General features: G+C 38.2%; 1 long non-coding RNA gene and 1 pseudogene across 1 annotated transcript; one reads left to right on the forward strand and one right to left on the reverse strand.

The window, feature by feature from the left end:
• LOC132630334 (pre-mRNA-splicing factor ATP-dependent RNA helicase DEAH1-like) overlaps positions 1-23417 on the reverse strand; it is a 50779-nt pseudogene that overhangs the window by 26377 nt on the left and 985 nt on the right.
• On the forward strand, positions 16922-19676 carry LOC132630441 (uncharacterized). Its single transcript, XR_009578585.1, has 3 exons — positions 16922-17009; positions 17994-18068; positions 19251-19676. It is a non-coding gene; the product is annotated as an uncharacterized LOC132630441 (long non-coding RNA).

Genomic DNA, 23417 nt, shown 5'->3' on the forward strand with positions numbered 1-23417 from the left:
ATACTGAATTTCTAGACTGAGACTCATGTGGTAACAATACATAAGTCTATAAAGATTACGTGCTGAGTTCATGATATTCAAATTGATAACCATGAACGAATTATGTAACTGCAACCTTAGAAGATAACAGTTCTACATCATATTATGAAATTAGGGCTAACTATATTCTAAGTCAAATTGCTGACAAGTATGAAGAATGAGGCGTAGGGAGAATCATGAACATTCCCTAACGTAGATAGTTAGCCTCACATACCTTAATTCCAACCTTTGAGCGTAATACAATGTTCGTCACCCCTTTCAACTTTGATCTATATCAATACAAGTCAAAGCTATTCTATATTAGCAATAATATTCATGCTTTGGTCATCTAAGCATTTTATCAAACACTTAGTGGGCATAAAGCTCCACAATCTCCATTAATGGTGTTTCTTCACCCAATTCCCATTCTATTAATTCTAGGTGATTCTACAATCTCAATTAGATGTAATTAACATCATTCTCCATCACCCATATCATTATAACAATCTCAAGTCAAAAATTCAAAACCCTACTATAGTTCGTGTAATTCTCTTTACTAAACCCATTTACTATTCTCCCAAGAACTCATCAATTCACTATTATGAATGATTAGAGTGTAAAAACATTACCTTTTTGATGTTCAATCCTCTTGAATTCAAGTTCTAGGGTTTCCACGCCCAACAATAATGTTCCACTCACAACTCTATTGATTAGAAGGGTTTACTCAAGTTAGAAAGAGATTAGGGACTTGAATTCAACCTAGAATCATGTTACACCTTACCTTGGAGGGTTCTTGAGGCTTGGGACTTGTTCCCTCTGACTTTAGGGTGATTTTTCGTGACTAGGGGTGTTAGGAAAATAAACCCCAAGGTTAAATGTAACTTAAAACGCGAAATCCCAACTATTAACCCGAAATCGACCTGTTTCGCGATGGTTCCGCGATGCGGGTGCATCGCGCAACAGTCTGCAGATAAAAACGCAGAGTTTCGCGATTGTTCCGCGAAGAGGGGCCATCGCGCGATCTCCCACGCTCCCTCACGCGCCCCGAGAAGCGACGGGTGTCGGTTCTGCACAGTGTTCGATAAAATGGACATAACTTCTTGTACAGAGCTCTGTTTGGGCTCCACAATATACCGTTGGAAAGATATTTCAAAGGGATATAACTTTCATGTTTTAAGTTTCCTCAAATACCCAACAGAATTTCACCAGATTCTACTGGAATGCAGACGTATCAAAAACTTAGCCGATTCTATAGAATTTTAAGTGCCTTACTATTAGCCATATTGAGACGATCATATATCCTTGCTCCGATCTCTGATTGACCTGATACCTATATCGTTAGAAAGGTATTTCTACATACTAGAACTTTCATTAAGGGTACTTTACCAAATTCCCAACTAATCAAGGAGTTATCGTTGCCCGAAGTAGGCATATCAACCATTTTCGCAAAACGTTCAAACCTTCAGTTTTTCCACTAAAACTCTAATGATATGAGTCTAAACTTAGTTCCAAGATACGGGGTGTTACATTATCTCCCCCTTGGGATCATTCGTCCTCGAATGATGGATTTTGATAAAGAGTGACTACCGAGACATGTGCAGACTAACTGACATGAGCACATGAAAACTGGACTGAAAAGGGTCTGAACTGAATTATCTATTGAACTGGACAATTACTAAGCTGACTATCTAACAGGCTGAATACTGATAATGTAGAAACTGTAGAAGGAACGATCTGAGAGAGGAAGGTACAATACCTTCACCGGTTTCTGCTGATTCTTCAAAGAGATAGGGATAGCTGGACTTCATGTCTTCTTCTGTTTCCCATGTATCCTTTTCAACTTTCTGACTTCGCCACAAAACCTTTACTAGGGCTACCTCCTCAGTCCTTAACTTGCGACATGGCGATCAAGGATTTTCACTGGTACTTCTTCATAAGTCAAATTATTATTGACTGTTATGCTATCAATCGGGACAACCAATGATGGGTCTCCCACACACTTTCTCAACATGGACACATGAAACACTAGATGCACAATAATTAAGTCATGTGGAAACTCAAGCTCATAAGCCAATTGACTAACCTTTCATTGGATTCTGTATGGTCCAATATGGCGGCACTATGCTTCCCCTTCTTACCAAATCTCATGCCACTCTTCCTAGGTGAGAGCTTAAGAAATACCCAGTCTTTAACTTCAAACTCTAAATCTCTCTGTCTCACATTTGTGTAAAACTTCTGGAAATTCTGAGCCATTTTCAAACGCTTCTAAATCAAATTGACCTTCTCTATAGCCTGATAGACCAAATCTGGTCCTAACAACTCTGCTTCCCCAATTTTAAGCTAACCAATTGGTGATCTGCACCTTCGCTCAAAAAGGGTTTCAAACGGTGTCATCCCAATACTAGCATGATAATTATTTTTGTAAGTAAACTCAATAAGAGGCAGGTGGTCACCCCAATTACAATTGAAATCAAGGACACATGGTTACTGAACTGAATGAATACATGATTACTGAATTGCTCAGATACTGAACTGAATGTCTACTGAACTACCTGAATACTAAGCTGACTGAATACTGGATTGACTGAATACGAAACTAGCACACTAACTGAATACTGGACTGGCATGAATACATGAGTACTGGACTGACATCTGAGTACTAAGCTGACATGAATATTATAACATGATATCTGAATAGCGTATCTGTCTGATCATCGGTCTGCGATTGAAAAGTTGTGCTGAGGTTAACCCTCGCACCCAATCCTTTCTGAAATGATCTCTAGAAGTTTGCTGTTAACTGGGCACCACAATCTGAAATGATGGACGCTAGGGTCCCATACAATATGGAAATTTCATTAATATATGACTTGGCATAATCTTCTATTCAATCTGTGATCTTAACTGGAAAGAAGTGCGCTGACTTCGTAAGTCTATCCATAATTACCCAAATCAGGTCGTGCCTTCTAACTGAATGAGGTAGACCTGCTATAAAGTCCATAATTATCATCTCCCATTCTCAAAACAGGAATATTTATATTCTGAGACAAGTCGCAGGGCCTCTAGTGTTCGGCTTTCACTTGCAAAAAAAATTTGGGCCACTTAACTACAAACCCTGCCATATTCTGGAATTGTGATCCTATGATACAATCCGCTCTTTGAGCCCATCTACATCTGGAATGTATAATTTTCCTCGGTATCTCATGGTACTATTATCTCCCCCTTGTTCAAAAGCTAAGGCTTTCTGTTCGTGAATCCCCTCTTTCATCTGCAGCAAGTAGGAATCACCAAACTGCTTCTCTCTAACTTCGATGACTAAGGAGGAATAAGCCATGTTCTGGGCAACAACTCCACCCACTTCGGAGTCCGAAAGTCGAATTCCTAGCTTGGATAAGCGGTGAACTTCTTTCACCTTAGTTCTCTTGTCTGCCTAAATCATGAGCTGTACTTCCTATACTTGATTTTTTTTTCTGAGATACTTCCTAAAATACTCATAGTACTGTTGTGCGCTAAGTCTATGACTAGCACCCTAAAGATTAGAGTCTCATGTAATGGAACTACCCTTGTGACACATAACTGGGCATGATCTTATAACTTTTCCGTAATCGTCTAATCGATAGTAATTGAACTTGGCACGATTTGTTCGACGATCATTCTACTCACTTTGGGTTTCCTCTAAGATGAGGCATATTCCTTATGGTGACTATCTCATTATGCCAACTTAGCTGAACTGAGGTTCTTCATATCTCATACTAACCCTTCGGGTCTTCAATTTTCTCACTGGGCTTACTAGCGATTTATGCATCTCCCCCTTAGACCAAGGCTAACATCTTATACTTACAAATTCTTCTCTTTTGCTGGGATCCAATTAACGTTCCTTATCTTCTGTAATTCCTTTGTATTCCATAATACTGACAAAAAAAATTTTCGACTCACTTCTGAGCAATTTCTTATTGGGGAAAATTAAATTACTTATATGAATGGATTGCTACTGTATTCATAACCGGCATGCTCTATCTTAATGACTTAACTCTTTTCACACTGTAAATCTTAGGGAAATCCCTTTTTGACAACTCTTAAAGGCTATGCTTCTGTAGTTTGCTCTCTTACGGCCTAGCTGATTTCTTCTTCCACTAATTACTCTACTCCGAATTTAATTTAAGCCCTTGGTTTCTAACACACATTTGGATGTATCCGAACTGTCACCCACTTAAGGCATTCATCTGACTAAGGAAATCAAATCATACTTCTACTAGTTCTACTAAAATTGCTAATGCATTGTATCTACTCAAAACTTACTTACTATTTTTCTGTTAATCACCTGCTAGCTTCATATTTTCTTATTCTGCTCTGAATAACCTAAGTTATTTCTAAATCTCCCTCATCATCTGACGCTATTCTATGGTCATATACTATCTTTTTTGAACTATGGATCACACTTAAGAAACTTTCATCTATCTTATATGAAATATTGGAACAACTAAACCCAAAAACTTTCTATACACTTCAAAATCATATCAGACTATACACATTTGGGATAAACACTTACTCACATAGCTCAAGAGAGAACTGTCACGTCTCCTTATCTCATAATAATAATTACCTCTTATAGCAACTTACAACCATCGTACTCTCTAACTCTGATATGACTAAACTTAATAAACTAAAACCATTACCGAAAATTTAATATCGTCTGCTCATGGTTCTTATTTCATACACATCTCTTTTATTAACAGACATAGTTCGTACGAAAATATCATCTGTGATAGGATGCCTCTTTGTGCTGATAACCTGCTGAAGCATCCAAGCAGTCTTCACTGAGAACTGAAATACCAGGCTTAGCTGTATTACAACCTGACTGGGCTTGAGAATTAAGAGGAGCCACCGAAACACATATCAATGTCCCAAACGTGTAACACCCCATATCTTGGAACTAAGTTTAGACTCATATCATTAGTGTTTTAGTGGAAAAACTGAAGATTTGAACGTTTTGCGAAAATGGTTGATAGGCCTACTTCGGGCAGTGATAACTCCTTGATTAGTTGGGAATTTGGGAAAGTACCCTTAATGAAAGTTGTAGTATGTAGAAATACCTTTCTAACGATATAAGTACCAAGCCAATCAGAGATCGGAGCAAGGAGATATGATCGTCTCAATATGGCTAATAGTAAGGCACTTAAAATTCGATAGAATCGGCTAAATTTTTGATACGTCTGTCTTCCAGTCAAATGTGGTGAACATCCGTTGCGAATTTGAGGAAACGTAAAACCTGAAAGTTGTAACCCTTTGAAATATCTTTCCAACGGTATATTGTGGAGCCAAAACAGAGCTCTGTACAAAAGGTTATGTCCATTTTACCCAACACTGTGCAGAATCGACACCCGTCACTCTTTCAGGCGCGTGGGGGCGCGTGCGATGGCCCCGCATCGCGGGCCGATCGCGCAAGTCTGAGTATTGAGCTGCAGAACATTGAGCGATGGTCCCGCATCGTGGACCCATCGCGAATCGGGTTAGAGTCGGGTCAAAAAGTCGGGTTACGCATTTTTGGTTATATCTAAGGTTTGGGGTTTATTTCCCCAGCACCCCATTCACTAAAAATTACCCTAAAGTCAATATGAACAAGTCCCAAGCCTCAAGAACCATACAAGGTAAGTGTTATCATGATTCTAGGTGGAATGCAAGTCCCTAATCTCTTTCTAACTTGAGTAAACCCTTCTAATCAATAGATTCGTGAGTGGAACATTATTGTTAGGCGTGGAAACCCTAGAACTTGAATTCAAGAGGATTGAACGTTAAAAAGGTAATGTTTCTACACTCTAATCATTCATAATAGTGAATTGATGAGTTCTTGGGAGAATAGTAAATGGGTTTAGCAAAGAGAATTACACGAACTATAGTAGGGTTTTGAATTGTTGACTTGAGATTGTTATAATGAAATGGGTGATGGAGAATGATGTTAATTACATCTAATTGAGATTGTAAAATCACCTAGAAGTAATAGACTGGGAATTGGGTGAAGAAACACCATTAATGGAGATTGTGGAGCTTTATGCGCACTAAGTTTTTGATAAAATGCTTAGATGACCAAAGCATGAATATTATTGCTAATATAGAATCTCTTTGGCTTGAAAGGGGTGACGAACATTGTATTACGCTCAAAGGATGGAATTAAGGTATGTGAGGCTAACTATCTACGTTAGGGAATGTTCATGATTCTCCCTACGCCTCATTCTTCATACTTGTCAGTAATTTGACTCAGAATACAATTTAGCCCTAGTTTTATGATATGTTGTAGAACTGTTATCTTCTAGGGCTGCAGTTATAGAATTCGTTCATGGTAATCAATTTGAATATCATGAACTCATCACGTAATATTTATAGACTTATGTATTGTTACCACATGACTCTCAGTCTAGAAATTCAGTATGCTCAGAAACAGTCAGTGTTTTCAATTCAGTCCAGCATGTCTATTTCAGTTCAGCATTGTTGATTGTTGTTATGGTCACAGTCCTTATTAATTAACCATAATTATACATATGTGATTTTGCCCGAGGGCACATCACAGTCTTGTGTATACGTATACATGGCCGAGGCCATTGACTGACGCACTACTAGGCCGAGGCCATGGCGTGCATTTATTATTGGGCTGAGGCCCCACATATACAAACACAGATAATACAGATGATTCAGATACAGAGCAGGGAGTATTCATATCTCTACTTCCTTGCTATTACAGTTACAGTTATCAGTTATCAGTTTCAGTTTTAGTATTTTATTGCTTCAGTTGCTTTACATACCAGTACAATTCAAATGTGCTGATGTCCCTTTTTATTGCTCGGGGGCCTGCATCTCGCGATGCAGGCAACGATATATAGGTTGACGACTCAGCTATTTAGGAGTGCACGTATCAGCTACTGGTGAGCCCCAAATTCCTTCGGGGCGTTGTCAGCTATCCAGTTATTTCAGTTTATAGACAGCTCTATTATTCAGTACTCTTAGAGGCTTCATAGACACAGTTCAGACAGTCAGATATTTATTATGTTAGCCTTGTTGGCAGTCGTTCAGTTGTTTGGTTTAGCCATGTTGGCTACTTTCAGATATATTTAGATTGTCTAAGTATTTCCGCATTATAATATTTCAGTGAGACTTTTAGTTAATCAGCATGTGTTAGTTTTATTTTATACATTAGTTATGTTTTGGTATCACATGTTGATTCAGCCAGCCAGTTGGTTCACTCGGTCACATGCAGTCAGGCACCGGGTGCCGTGTTACGTCCAGGCCCAGGTTCGGGGCGTGACAAAGCTTGGTATCAGAGCATTAGGTTCAAGTGTCTTAGGGAGTCTATGAAGCCGTGTCCAGCGGGGTCTCTTTTATATGTGTGAGGGCCCCACACATATAAACATTTGACCACCAAGACATTCAGGATTTGTCTCATTTCTTTCTACTCTAGATCGTGCCATGAAGCTTAGAGTGTAAGTTCCAGGTCCAAGTAAGGATGTTTACCCATAGGGGGTACAATTGTGCAGTACTTATTGGTAACGAATGAGACTTGAGGTGTGATTGAAAGATAAATAAAGTGTAAGTTGCCTGAGAAAGGGCGTTGTATAATGAATGGGAAGTTGAATGATAATGATATTCTTGAGAAAGAAGAATAGGATGCAACAGGGAGAGGATATTAGATAAATTAGAAAAGGAGCTAAGTCTGCAGGAAACGTAAATCATGGAGGATATCAAGGAGGTAGGGGCAGACAGTTTTCTGCCGGAAGCTATCAAGACCCACTCCATCTGCAGCTAGTACACTAGTCTCGAGGTCTAGATATGATCAAAAGGGTCAGTTCAACTCGAAACAGATTTTAAGAGCACGCCTCTCAGTGACATACCAGTGTGAACCACAGAAGTTTTCAGAATCTTATGTGCAACAAGTGTTGTAGGAGACACCAAGGGGTGTATCGTTTGGGGCCTTAATGTGTGTTTCGGTGACTTCTCTTAATTCTCAAGCCCAGTCAGGTTGTAATACAGATAATCCCGGTATTTCAGTTTTCAGTGAAGACTGCTTGGAAGCTTCAGCAGGTCGTCAGGATAAAGAGGCATCCCCAGTTATCACCACAGATGAAATTTTCGTACGAACTATGCCTGTTAAGAAAAGAGGTATGTATGAAATAATAACCATGAGCAGGCGATATTAAATTTTCGGAAATGATTTTAGTTTGTTTAAGTTAGTCAGATCAGAGTTAGAGAGTACAATGGTTGTAGGTTACTATAAGAAGTAATTATTATTATGAGATAAGAAGATGTGATAGTTCTCGCTTAAGCTATGTGAGTAAGTGTTTATCCCAGATGTGTATAGTCTGATACGATTTTGAAGTGTATAGAAAGTTTAGGTTTAGTTGTTCCAACCTTTCATATAAGATAGATGAAATTTTCTTAAGTGTGATCCATAGTTCAGAAAAGATAGTATACGACCATAGAATAGCGTCAAATGATGAGGGAGAGTTAGAAATAACTTAGGTTATTCAGAGCAGAATAAGAAAATGTGAAGCTAGCGGGTGATTAACAGAAAAATAGTAAGTAAGTTTTGAGTAGATATAATGCATTAGCAATTTCAGCAGAACTAGTACAAGTATGACTTGATTTCCTTAGTCAGATGAACACCTTAAGTGGGTGACAATTCGGATACATCCAAATGTGTGTTAGAAACCAAGGGCTTAAATTAAATTCGGAGTAGAGTGATCAGTGGAAAAAGAAATCAGCTAGGCTGTAAGAAAGCAAACTACAGAAGAATAGCCTTTAAGAGTTGTCAAAGGGGGTTGTCCTAAGATTTACAGTGTGAGTAGAGTTAAGTCGTTAAGATGGAGTATGCCAGTTATTAATACAGTAGCAACCCGTTCATGTAAGTAAATTTAGTTTTTCCCCATGAGAAATTGCTCAGATGTGAGTCAAAAAAAAATCATCAGTGTTGTAGAGTACAAAGGAATTACAGAAGATAAGGAATGTTAATTGGATCCCATCAAAAGAGAAGAATTGATAAGTATAAGATGTTAGCCTTGATCTAAGGGGGAGATGCATAAATCGCCAGTAAGTCCAGTGAGATAATTGAAGACCCGAAGGGTTAGTATGAGATATGAAAAACCTTAGTTCAGTTAGGTTGGCATAATGATATAGTCTCCATAAGGAATATGCCTCAACTTAGAGGAAACCCGAAATGAGTAGAATGATCATCGAACGAATCGTGTCAAGTTCAATTACTATCGATTAGGCGATTACGGAAAAGCTATAAGATCATGCCAGTTATGTGTCACAAGGGTAGTGCCATTACATGAGACTCTAATCTTTAGGGTGCTAGTCATAGACTTAGCGCACAACAGTACTATGAGTATTTTAGAAAGTATCTCAGAAAAAAAAAATCGAGTATGGGAAGCACAACTCACGATTTAGGCAGATAAGAGAACTATGGTGAAAGAAGTTCACCGCTTATCTAAACTAGGAATTTGACTTTCAGACTTCGAAGCGGGTGGAGTTATTGCCCAGAACGTGGCATTCCTTCTTAGTCATTAAAGTTAGAGAGAAGCAGTTTGGTGATTCCTACTTGTTATAGATGAAAGAAGGGATTCACGAACATAAAGCCTTAGCTTTTGAACAAGGGGGAGATAACGGTACCTTGAGATACCGAGGCAGATTATGCATTCCAGATGTAGATGGACTCAGAGAGCTAATTATGTCAGAAGCTCACCATTCTAGGTATACCTCGTTCAGATAGGAGGCATGATTTAATTTGGGTGATTGTGGACAGACTTACGAAGTCAGCGCACTTCTTGCCAGTTAAGACCACAGATTGAACAGAAGATTATGCCAAGTCATATGTTAATGAAATTGCCAGATTGCATGGGACCCTAGTGTCCATTATTTCAGACTATGGTGCTCAGAGAAGGTCAAGTTGATTTAGAAGCGTTTGTAAACAGCTCAGAATTGCCAGAAGTTTTACACAAATGTGAGACAGAGAGATTTAGAGTTTGAAGTTAATGACTGCGTATTTCTTAAGCTCTCACCTAGGAAGAGTGGCATGAGATTTGGTAAGAAGGGGAAGCATAGTCCCGCCATATTGGACCATACAGAATCCAATGAAAGGTTGATCAATTGGCTTATGAGCTTGAGTTTCCACATGACTTGATTATTATGCATCTAGTGTTACAAGTGTCCATGTTGAGAAAGTGTGTGGGAGACCCGTCATTGACTGTCCCGATTGATAGCATAACAGTCAATGATAATTTGACTTATGAAGGAGTCCCAGTGAAAATCCTTAATCACCATGTTTGCAAGTTGAGGATTGAGGAGGTAGCCTCAGTGAAGGTTTTGTGGCGAAGTCAGAAAGTTGAAGAGGCTACATGGGAAACAGAAGAAGACATGAAGTCCAGCTATCCCTATCTCTTTGAAGAATCAGCAGAAACCGGTGAAGGTATTATACCTTCCCCTCTCAGATCTTTCCTTCTACAGTTTCTACATTATCAGTATTCAGCCTGTTAGACAGTCAGCTTAGTAGTTGTTCAGTTCAACAAATAATTCAGTTCAGACCCTTTTCAGTTCAGTTTTCATGTGCTCATGTCAGTTAGTGTGCACATGTCTCGACAGTCACTCTTTATCAAAATCCATCATTCGAGGACGAATGATCCCAAGGGGGGGAGATAATGTAACACCCCATATCTTGGAACTAAGTTTAGACTCATATCATTAGTGTTTTAGTGGAAAAACTGAAGATTTGAACGTTTTGCGAAAATGGTTGATAGGCCTACTTCGGGTAGTGATAACTCCTTGATTAGTTGGGAATTTGGGAAAGTACCCTTAATTAAAGTTGTAGTATGTAGAAATACCTTTCTAACGATATAAGGACCAAGCCAATCAGAGATCGGAGCAAGGATATATGATCGTCTCAATATGGCTAATAGTAAGGCACTTAAAATTCGATAGAATCGGCTAAATTTTCGAAACGTCTATCTTCCAGTCCAATTTGGTGAACACCCATAGCGAATTGGAGGAAACGTAAAACATGAAAGTTGTAGCCCCTTGAAATAGCTTTCAAACGGTATATTGTGGAGCCAAAACAGAGCTCTGTACAAGAAGTGATGTCCATTTTACCGAACACTGTGTAGAACCGACACCCGTCACTCTTTCAGGCGCGTGGGGGCGCGTGCGATGGCCCCGCATCGCGGGCCGATCGCACAAGTCTGAGTATTGAGCTGCAGAATATTGAGCGATGGTCCCGCATCGCGGACCCATCGCAAATCGGGTTAGATTCGGGTCACAAATTCGGGTTACGCGTTTTTGGTTATATCTACGGTTTGGGGTTTATTTCCCCAGCACCCCATTCACGAAAAATTACCCTAAAGTCAATAAGAACAAGTCCCAAGCCTCAAGAACCATACAAGGTAAGTGTTATCATGATTCTAGGTTGAATTCAAGTCCCTAATCTCTTTCTAACTTGAGTAAACCCTTCTAATCAATAGATTTGTGAGTGGAACATTATTGTTGGGCGTGGAAACCCTAGAACTTGAATTCAAGAGGATTGAACGTCAAAAAGGTAATGTTTCTACACTCTAATCATTCATAATAGTGAATTGATGAGTTCTTGGGAAAATAGTAAATGAGTTTAGTAAAGAGAATTACACGAACTATAGTAGGGTTTTGAATTGTTGACTTGAGATTGTTATAATGATATGGGTGATGGAGAATGATGTTAATTACATCTAATTGAGATTGTAAAATCACCTAGAAGTAATAGACTGGGAATTGGGTGAAGAAACACCATTAATGGAGATTGTGGAGCTTTATGCCCACTAAGTGTTTGATAAAATGCTTAGATGACCAAAGCATGAATATTATTGCTAATATAGAATCCCTTTGGCTTGTATTGATATAGATCAAAGTTGAAAGGGGTGACGAACATTGTATTACGCTCAAAGGATGGAATTAAGGTATGTGAGGCTAACTATCTACGTTCGGGAATGTTCATGATTCTCCCTACGCCTCATTCTTCATACTTGTCAGTAATTTGACTCAGAATACAGTTTAGCCCTAGTTTTATGATATGTTGTAGAACTGTTATCTTCTAGGGTTGCAGTTACAGAATTCGTTCATGGTAATCAATTTGAATATCATGAACTCAGCACGTAATCTTTATAGACTTATGTATTGTTACAACATGAGTCTCGGTCTAGAAATTCAGTATGCTCAGAAACAGTCAGTGTTTTCAACTCAGTCCAGCATGTTTATTTCAGTTCAGCATTGTTCATTGTTGTTATGGTCACAGTCCTTATTAATTAACCATAATTTTACATATGTGATTTTGCTCGAGGGCACAACACAGTCTTTTGTATACGTATACATGGCCGAGGCCATTGACTGACGCACTACTAGGCCGAGGCCATAGCGTGCATTTATTATTGGGCCGAGGCCCCACATATACAAACACAGATAATACAGATGATTCAGATACAGAGCAGGGAGTATTCATATCTCTACTTTCTTGCTATTACAGTTACAGTTATCAGTTTCAGTTTCAGTATTTTATTGCTTCAGTTGCTTTACATACCAATACAATTCAAATGTGCTGATGTCCCTTTTTATTGCTCGGGGGCCTGCATCTCGCGATGCAGGTAACGATATACAGGTTGACGACTCAGCTATTTAGGAATGCACGTATCAGCTACTGGTGAGCCCCAAATTCCTTCGGGGCGTTGTCAGCTATCCAGTTATTTCAATTTATAGACAGCTCTATTATTCAGTACTCTTAGAGGCTTCATAGACACAGTTCAGACAGTCAGATATTTATTATGTTAGCCTTGTTGGCAGTCGTTCAGTTGTTTGGTTTAGCCATGTTGGCTACTTTCAGATATATTCAGATTGTCTAAGTATTTCCGCATTATAATATTTCAGTGAAACTTTTAGTTAATCAGCATGTGTTAGTTTTATTTTATACATTAGTTATGTTTTGGTATCACATGTTGATTCAGCTAGCCAGTTGGTTCGCTCGGTCACATGCAGTCAAGCACCGGGTGTCGTGTTACGTCCAGGCCCAGGTTCGGGGCGTGACAAAACGATACACCCCTTGGTGTCTCCTATAACACTTGTTACACATAAGATTCTGAAAACTTCTGTGGCTCACACTGGTATGTCACTATGAGGCTGGTGCTCTTAAACTCTGTTTCTAGCTAAACTGACTTTTTTTTTATCATATCTAGACCTCGAGACTAGTGTACTAGCTGCAGATGGAGTGGGTCCTGATAGCTTCCGGTAGAAAACTGACTGCCCCCACCTCCTTGAGATCCTCCATGATTTACGTTTCCTGCAGACTTAGCTCCTTTTCTAATTTCTCTGATATCCTCTCCCTGTTGTATCCCATTCTCCTTTCTCAAGAGCATCATTATTATTCAACTTCCCATTCATTATACAACACCCTTTCTCGGGAAACTTACACTTTATTCACCTTTCAATAACACCTCAAGTCTCATTTGTTACCAGCAAGTACTTCACAATTGTACCCCTATGTATAATCAACCTCAGTTGGGCCATGAATTACCTATTCGTCGCCTGCGCATTCAAAACGTACGTAATTCGATAAGAAGAGAAGTTACTTATTGCTCTAAGCTTTATGGCACGATCTAGAGTAGAAAGAAATGAGACAAATCCTGAATGTCTTGGTGGTCAACTGTTTATATGTGTGGGGCCCTCACACAGATAAAAGAGACCCCACTGGACACGGCTTCATAGACTCCCTAAGACACTTGAACCTAGGGCTCTGATACCAAGCTTTGTCACGCCCCGAACCTGGGCCTGGACGTAACACGGCACCCGGGGCCTGACTGTATGTGACCAAGCGAACCAACTGGCTGACTGAATCAACATGTGATATCAAAACATAACTGAATGTGGAAACAACTAAACACATGCTGATATACTAAAGGTCTGACTGAAATCATAATGCGGAAATACATAGACAATCTGAAATATATCTGAAAGTAGCCAACATGGCTAAACCAAAATGACTGAACAACTGTCATCACGGCTAACATAATAAATATCTGACTGTCTAAACTGTGTCTATGAAGCCTCTAAGAATACTGAATAATAGAGCTGTCTATAAACTGAAATAATTAGATAGCTGACATCGCCCCGAAGGAATTTGGGGCTCACCAGTAGCTGATACGAGCACTCCTAAATAGCTGAGTCGTCAACCTGTCTATTGTTGCCTGCATCGCGAGATGCAGGCCCCCGAGCAATAAAAAGGGACATCAGCACATTTAAATTGTACTGGTATGTAAAGCAACTGAAGCAATAAAATACTGAAACTGAAACTGATAACTGTAACTGTAATAGCAAGGAAGTAGAGATATGAATACTCCCTGATCTGTATCTGAATCATCTCTATTATCTGTGTTTGTATATGTGGGGCCTCGGCCCAATAATAAATACACGCTATGGCCTCGGCCTAGTAGTGCGTCAGTCAATGGCCTCGGCCATGTATACATATACACAAGACTGTGCTGTGCCCTCGGGTAAAATCTCATATGTATAATTATGGTTAATTAATAAGGACTGTGACCATAACAACAATGAACAATGCTGAACTGAAATAGACATGCTGGACTGAATTGAAAACACTGACTGTTTCTGAGCATACTGAATTTCTAGACTGAGACTCATGTGGTAACAATACATAAGTCTATAAAGATTACGTGCTGAGTTCATGATATTCAAATTGATTACCATGAACGAATTCTGTAACTGCAACCCTAGAAGATAACAGTTCTACAACATATCATAAAACTAGGGCTAAACTGTATTCCGAGTCAAATTACTGACAAGTATGAAGAATGAGGCGTAGGGAGAATCATGAACATTCCCTAACGTAGATAGATAGCCTCACATACCTTAATTCCATCCTTTGAGCGTAATACAATGTTCGTCACCCCTTTCAACTTTGATCTATATCAATACAAGCCAAAGTGATTCTATATTAGCAATAATATTCATGCTTTGGTCATCTAAGCATTTTATCAAACACTTAGTGGGCATTAAGCTCCACAATCTCCATTAATGGTGTTTCTTCACCCAATTCTCATTCTATTAATTCTAGGTGATTCTACAATCTCAATTAGATGTAATTAACATCATTCTCCATCACCCATACCATTATAACAATCACAAGTCAACAATTCAAAACCCTACTATAGTTCGTGTAATTCTCTTTACTAAACCCATTTACTATTCTCCCAAGAACTCATCAATTCACTATTATGAATGATTAGAGTGTAAAAACATTACCTTTTTGACGTTCAATCCTCTTGAATTCAAGTTCTAGGGTTTCCACGCCCAACAATAATGTTCCACTCACAACTCTATGATTAGAAGGGTTTACTCAAGTTAGAAAGAGATTAGGGACTTGAATTCAACCTAGAATCATGATAAAACTTACCTTGGAGGGTTCTTGAGGCTTGGGACTTGTTCCCTCTGACTTTATGGTGATTTTTCGTGACTAGGGGTGTTAGGAAAATAAACCCCAAGGTTAAATGTAACTTAAAACGCGAAATCCCAACTATTAACCCGAAATCGACCTGTTTCGCGATGGTTCCGTGATGCGAGTGCATCGCGCAACAGTCTGCAGCTAGAAACTCAGAGTTTCGCAATTGTTCCGCGAAGAGGGGCCATCGCGCGCTCTCCCACGCGCCCCGAGAAGCGACGAGTGTCGGTTCTGCACAGTGTTCGGTAAAATGGACATAACTTCTTGTACAGAGCTCTGTTTGGGCTCCACAATATACCGTTGGAAAGATATTTCAAAGGGATACAACTTTCATGTTTTAAGTTTCCTCAAATGCCCACCATATTTTCACCAAATTCTACTGGAAGGTAAACGTATCGAAAACTTAGCCGATTCTATAGAATTTTAAGTGCCTTACTATTAGCCATATTGAGACGATCATATATCCTTGCTCTGATCTCTGATTGACCTGGTCCTTATATCGTTAGAAAGGTATTTCTACATACTACAACTTTCATTAAGGGTACTTTCCCAAATTCCCAACTAACCAAGGAGTTATCGCTGCCCGAAGTAGGCCTATCAACCATTTTCGCAAAACGTTCAAACCTTCAGTTTTTCCACTAAAACTCTAATGATATGAGTCTAAACTTAGTTCTAAGATACGGGGTGTTACAAAATGTAAACGAGTATATCAAACAACAATAACGCGTCCTAATATGCATGTGACCTCTTTGTGCCAGAGGTAGGCTTAACGTTTGTTTGAAGGGTAAAATGTGTCATAATACGTTATCCCATTGCTTTTGGCTAATTAAACAAATTCTATTTCCCCAAAAATAAAGTACAAAAGTAATGTAATATTTATTACATATCAAATGAATACAACATAAAATGTTTCTTAATCTAAGTAAAGTAAATACAATTTCTTATGTCTAAATTTCTAGCTCCATTCTGTGATGTCCTTGGTTCTCGTCAATTGTTGATCACGGACTGTAACGACCAGTTTGGTCGTTTTGGCGTTTTGGAGTCTTTCCCCAAATTATCCTTCTCGTAACTTGGAAATGATATTCTTGACTTGCGGGGATAGGTGGGATGGTTATATAATTGACGGGTAAATTTTAGAATTTATCTATTTAATGTGTGTGGATAGTTTATTCATAGGAATTTTATTTGCAATTATATAAGGTATAAGTTCGTGAATAATGTAATTTACTAAGTGGGTCAATTTTTGCCTTGTACATATTGGTTGAGTAAAAAAGATTATTTTGCACAATTATTTTAATTGGTGGTTAATGGGCCAAGCCCATAATTAATTTAACACCCTATGTCACATGGCCCGTATATATGAGTGAGTTTAACTATTTAAGTGAGTAGGGTTGCCAAATGTTAAGGGAAAAATTAGAAATTTCAACCAAGGAGCGGTTTGGCAGAGGATACGGCATCACAAGATTCGATTTTCGTACTTCAGGTAAGAGTAAAGCTTCCATACTTGGGCATTTGAATATAACACTTGGCATCAATAATATTAATATTGTTTGGTGGAGTAGAATCTTAGTTCAAATTGATTTGTTTGGGTCCGTGGGTGTTTGGTCTTAAGGAGTTAGGAGACAAGAATTAGTGGGTCAATCATGGTGTAATCATTAGCTCATAATAGGGAAAAATGATAGGATGGGTGTATTGTTATATGGTCCTACGTATATGCTAGGATGGAGAGGTTACTGTTGCAGTTTTCATTTTACTTCAAGTTTTTAAATGTGTCTCATTATTATGATTATTATAACATTTGTTGGTGAAGTGAACTTTTCCAAATACAGTGGTCATTTGACACAAATTGTTTAGGTTGGTTCCTTTACAGATAGGGAGATAAAAATTGTGGTTGCCTTGGTTAATAATGGCACAATGATAGGAGAGCCAATGATAAACGAATGGTAAGCCAATCATTAGGGAAAAATTGATAAAATTGAAGTACTATTAATGGTCCCTGTACGTTTGGTTCTTTTTGAGTGAAAGTCACTGGTTTTCTTTTGGGATTATGCTTCAGTTGTTAGAGTCCACTTATACTGGTCGTGTGCAATTTTAGTTTTTACATATATTGGGTTGTGTGATCGAACATTTAGTGCACTAGATTATATACACACCTTCAAATCATGCTATTTGAGTCGTGAAAAGTTAGATGTTAATCCTAAGTAAAGATTTTGGGGGTAATTGAAGGTTTTGAGTCCTAGTCTTAAGAAATGAGAATTTATTATTTGGGAGAAAATTTGTGGATGGAATTGTATAATTTTCTGAATATAGGACTCTTAGGTTATGGGTAAAATGATTTTTAAAGAAAATTCCAGTTTTACCCTTGTGGGCCCGAGGTCACTTCTCGGGGTGCGTTTTTGGGTTTCGAATATAAGTATAGCAATATGGGCGCTCTTAGATTCGTATTCTAACGTAGATTATTTGATAGACTTTGTCCGTTCGGAAGCACTTCAGAAGGAAAAAGCTTTGGCGTGAAAGTTTGTGGCACCTGTTCGGCTTCGAGGTAGGTTACGACTTACTTTATGTCTAGACTCCGGTTAGCAAAACGTATGTAGATAGTAGTGGTTGACGGGGAAAGCATGATAGGTCTTCAGGCATGGTGTGGAGGTGAATTCCATCTAGGTTGGTATTGTCAGTTGTTATGTGGGCTTGTCACCATGGTTGTGATTTCATGTACTTGATATAATCCTCTCTCTCTTGTTATCTCACTTGTCATATGGAAGAGGAAGGTTATTACTGAGAAATTGAATATTGAGTTGCATTTCCTAGTATGAATCTATGGAACCTATGATTGCGGTGATTATTGAGGTTGATTTCATGCGAGGCATGCATCCCATATTCTATGTGCTATTTGATGTAATTATCACCTAGTTGTATCTCTATCACATACTAGCTCACTCACCTTATGAAAGGGAAGGGTAATATTGATGATTGAGCCATGGACAATAATATGACTTGTACTTGTTTATTGCATATTGGTGATATAGTTGAGACTGATATCATGCATGACATGCTTCCATATTACTTTTATGTTCTCCTAATGGTGAGGAGAGTGATTGAGAGACGGAGATTGAGAGTGACAGAGAGACTCGGAGGTCTTTGCCGGAGATTGAATATGATTGAGAGACTCTCAGGTCTTTGCCGGAGATTGAGAGTAATTAATAGCCTCCGAGGTTTCTGCCGGAGAGCACGAGTGGTACATGGACTTCGCGGGTCCCCCATGGGTCATGACTATGAGGCATTGCCATAGCATGTGTGTACGAGAATGGAGCGTGAGAGGTGACTACTGCATTGCATAACATCTACATAGCACGACATTGCATTGCATTGCATAGCGCTCCATTTGAATTGTTATTCATGTCATTGCATGGCACATTCTCTGATTGATTCTTGATTTGTGAATTATTGAGTTGTTGTTTGTAAGTATTTATTTTAGAGGCTTGATGGACTCAAGGTTTAGAGATTTCCCCCTAGGCTTATAACCTGAGATATTGAAATCCCTTGTGACTATCGTTACTGCAATACTTTCATATGTGCTAGAGTTGTGACTGTGTTTGATTACTTATCTGCTTACTTGTTAGTTGCTTCTTGTTTATATGAGTGAACTAACCATTGTCGGCCTATGATACCTACAAGCCTTGTGTTGTGCTCATACTACTCTTGCTACACTCTTTGTGGAGTGTAGAGTTATTTTCAGGTGATGTTCGGAGTCTCACGACCGTTTCGAGGCATTCGTCAAAGGCGTTTAGGTGAATTAGTTGAGATCTTGCAACCCAGAGTCTCTCCTTAGATTTCTGTTGTTCTCTATCCTTAAACAGAAGTCGTATCCAAGTTGAGTCTGTTATCTACTTCAAATAGTAAACTTCTTAGAAGCTCTTGTACGAGTCTAGACCAGGTTTTGGGAATTTCTTATAATAAAAGTATTTTTTCCGCATTGGTGTAATATTTAAACTGCTAGAGTATGTTTACATGTTGTTATTCCGCATGTTGTATCAAATTAAGGTAGTTACCTGAAAGGTTCGCCCACCAGGAAGGGTTAGTGTGGGTGCCCGCATGATCCATGATTTGGGTCGTGACACGGACATACTCCAATGTAGAATCCATACCTGCCATAGAAATGTTAGTCATTCCCTCCCTCCTAAAGTTTAATTAATTAGAGCAAATGGTCAATATTTATGCACAATTATCCTTCAAACATGCACATAAAGTATGATTAGTGTCACTTGGGATCGTGAACCCACTTGGACGTTCGGGTAAAGTCATCTAATGGGCTTAATACACCAAGAGTATTAAACCTCCTAGGTCATGAAATGTATGCACCTAATAAAGGGTGTTGGTTTAGCTCTACTCTAGGTTGACTAAGAGTTGGTTTCCTATGACACAAGGTTCTCCCAAGTGGACAACTTAGGAGTGGAAAGTCTGTGGCTGTCGACAGCACCGCCGATCGACTAAATCCACAAGATCGATCCAACTAGAGGATGATTTAATAGTGCACGGCCGCGAACCGCGAAACCGCTTTAAGTGTGTAAATTTGTGTGAATTTTCTAGGAGTGGAGGAAAGTGAAACGGAATGACAGTTTATCAAAGCAAGTAACACATAAACAATTTATATCAAACAAAACAATATATCACACAAGCAATTTATAGCATGTGAAGCAGTTTAAGAAAATAAAGTAACTAAGTTAGCACATAAAGCCTAATTAAAAAAAACTAAGTCCGTTATGGTTAGAACCTAAATAATTCCCAGCAGAGTCGCCAAGCTGTTATACCCCATTTTAACGAAGTCAAAATGATTTACAACATCCCGGTAATTCCGGGGTTAATTGAAGCTTAAGAAAAAAAATGCACTCTTGATTAAAGGAAATACCTAAGTGATCAAATAAGTATTCTAATGTCAATTTGGAGAAAGACCCCGCATAATTAAGCAAAGTAGAATTATTGACGACTAATAATCACAACACAAATAAAATAGCAATCACTCCAGCAAATAAGCAACATCAGCGAATGAAAGGGGATAAAGTAAAGCCATATTTGGCTCCTGTAGAAAAGCGAAGTTTTCAGCGGTTCGCCATTTGGCTCGCCCCTCTCTTTGGAAAACTTAAAGATAATTATCATCATACATGGAAAACTTAAAGATAATTATCACATGTGAAAGAAATGTCCCACCCAAAACAAAAGCTTACAGCCGAAACTAATGACATATGAAAAACAGATAAAATGGGCAGTAAGGCCCAAATATCAAACAAAGCAGTCAAATGAAAACAGGGGCAGGCCCAATAACGTGTCCAAGCAACAAAAGAAACAAATAAAGTAAGGCAGTTTCAGTTTCCAAAATAAACGACTCATGTATATATCGGGTATACATGTATACATCATAATGTATACATGAGTTTCACATTCATGTAGTAAACAACTACCAATTCCTATCATGCCAATACAGATCAAAAGAAAAAGGTTTATCAGAAAGCAAAGAGATTTACAGTATGGGAAAATGCTGATACTACGTTTGTCATAGACAAGAAAGCTACACAACTAAGCAAACACATAATTCATAGAAGAAGTTTTGAACCACTTTTAGATATAGCAGGACCAATTCAATCTCAAGATAGGCATACGAAGCCTTCTAAGGCAAGAACATGGCCAAACATGTCACATATCAATTCTCAGAGAAAGGTTTATGCTAGCTTTGAATTTTCTCGAACAAATAGGTTGAGTTTTCATCAAGATAGGATAACTTGAGTCATGTATGGACAAATGATGGCACACAAAAGTTGATATCAGGAAACTATAAATATGCAAAGGCATCATTGGCTACTATTATGGATGAAGTATACTTATTTCCAAATGAGTTATGGACTACCTTAATAGACTAAAAGTGACTTTGATCAACACATAAAAACGACCCAAACACTTTTAAACTATCACTGAATGCACCACAGACCCCAAGATTTCAGATTAACTAAAGAAAACAAAGTAGGGAATGTTCATTAAAGGACAAAAATCTCTTCACTCAGAGTTAGGAAAATTCCAAGCAGTTTTTATGTTAAACTGGATGAAGACAAGTTTAAAGGTTATGTTACAGTCTTAAAATAGTATTTCAAGTTCATTTTTTACGTGTGGGACTTTCACAATTATTTTGAAAACATATTGAAGACACCTGGTGGGATTATACTAGGTTTGTTGTTGTTGTTGTTGTTGTATTGAAGACACCTGTTAAGTTCAAAAAAAAAAAAAACTCTCATGAATCATTAAGAGAGTAGACAGTCAGACATTTAAGCCAGTCATGACCAAGGTCCACACACCACAATTTAAACTCTTTTCATAGGAACCGAGAAGTTATCAAAAATGTCAAACTACAAAGTCATGTAAGGGGAACTAAATGTTTCTCAATTTAGTATGTAACATCAGTTTTAACCCACGACTAAACCATTTTTTACTGCATCCTAACAACAAGAATGAACACATAATATTTTGACTACAAATTCATGAAATCTATTTGCATAGCCTTTCATTTTTTCATAGGAACCAGATTCAAAACTTAAGTTAAGCATCATGTTCAAACTGAATCATTTGTCAAGGGATTGGGATCAACACAGGCAACACATAACACTCGTTAAAGTCGACTATCCTACGGACAAATCACATAATCACATTAGTAACTAAGCTAAACAAACTGAACGTGATAACCACGCTAAATAGGACATAAATACCACACTAAACACAGATGACTCAATTAAACTATATTAAATACGATAACTGAACTAAGCAGAGGATAAACACCACACTAAACATAGATAACTAAACTAAATTATACTAAACATGGTAACTAAACTAAACGGAAGATAAACATTACCCTAAAACATGATAATTAAACTAGACAGGCAACAGAAAATAGACATAGCAAGACCAAATTAAACACATAAAACGCTAAAACACACAGAGGAATGTAAACTGCAATAAGATAAAAAGAATAAAGGATTGCTGACCTTCCTCGTGTGCAGCGAACAGGGTGCGGGGTTTAGATCTATGCTCGAACACGACGAACCCAAACTCGAAAAATCTTTCGAATCAAAAATCTCGATAGAAATAGAAACAGTACACTCTTTTCTTTTGAAAGAAATTGGTTTATTTCAAATAATTTCAAATGCCAGTAATGACTCCCAAAAAAAAGACCCCCGTTCGGCTGAAGACTTAGAGATGTATTTATAGGTGTAAATCAAAACCTAGGGTTTCGATTTTCGCGAGATTTTGAGTGAATAGCCGTTTGAATTTGAACAAAGTTGTTCGTTTTTTATCTTTTTCAGTGAACTTCTGAAAATTTTACGTTAAAGCAAAAGATTTCATAGAAATGGAGAGGCACGAACTGAGTTGGAGAGAAAGGAGCTTGGCTTTTTGTTTAAATGGGACCTGTTAGAATCTGCCATGGCTGTGGAAATGGTTTCTTGTTTGGAAGAGGAAAGGGATGAGAGATATTAGAGAGAGAGGAAGCGGCGCTGAAGGATTATTTCGTTAGTTTTAGGGATGAATAATAGTGGTGTGGGCCGGGTCGGATGATGGATAGTGGGCCGGTGGTTGTGGGTAGTGGGCTGCTTATTTGAGCTGATCAAAAAGGAAAATGGGCTGATAAAAATGGCCAAATGGTTAACTACAAAGCCTTGCCAAATAATAAAATGTCTCACTCTTGTTTTGAAAATCCATTCTTCTCATATTTCTTTTAGCTTCTTGTCTTGAAAATCCATTCTTCTCATATTTCTTTTAGCTTCTAAATTAGATCAAATATATTATGTAGTAATAATAATAACAACAATAATAATAATAATAATAATAAATTTCATAATTAGCATTAATATAA

Source organism: Lycium barbarum, chromosome 3, assembly GCF_019175385.1.
Source record: "Lycium barbarum isolate Lr01 chromosome 3, ASM1917538v2, whole genome shotgun sequence".
NCBI classification, from domain to species: domain Eukaryota; kingdom Viridiplantae; phylum Streptophyta; class Magnoliopsida; order Solanales; family Solanaceae; genus Lycium; species Lycium barbarum.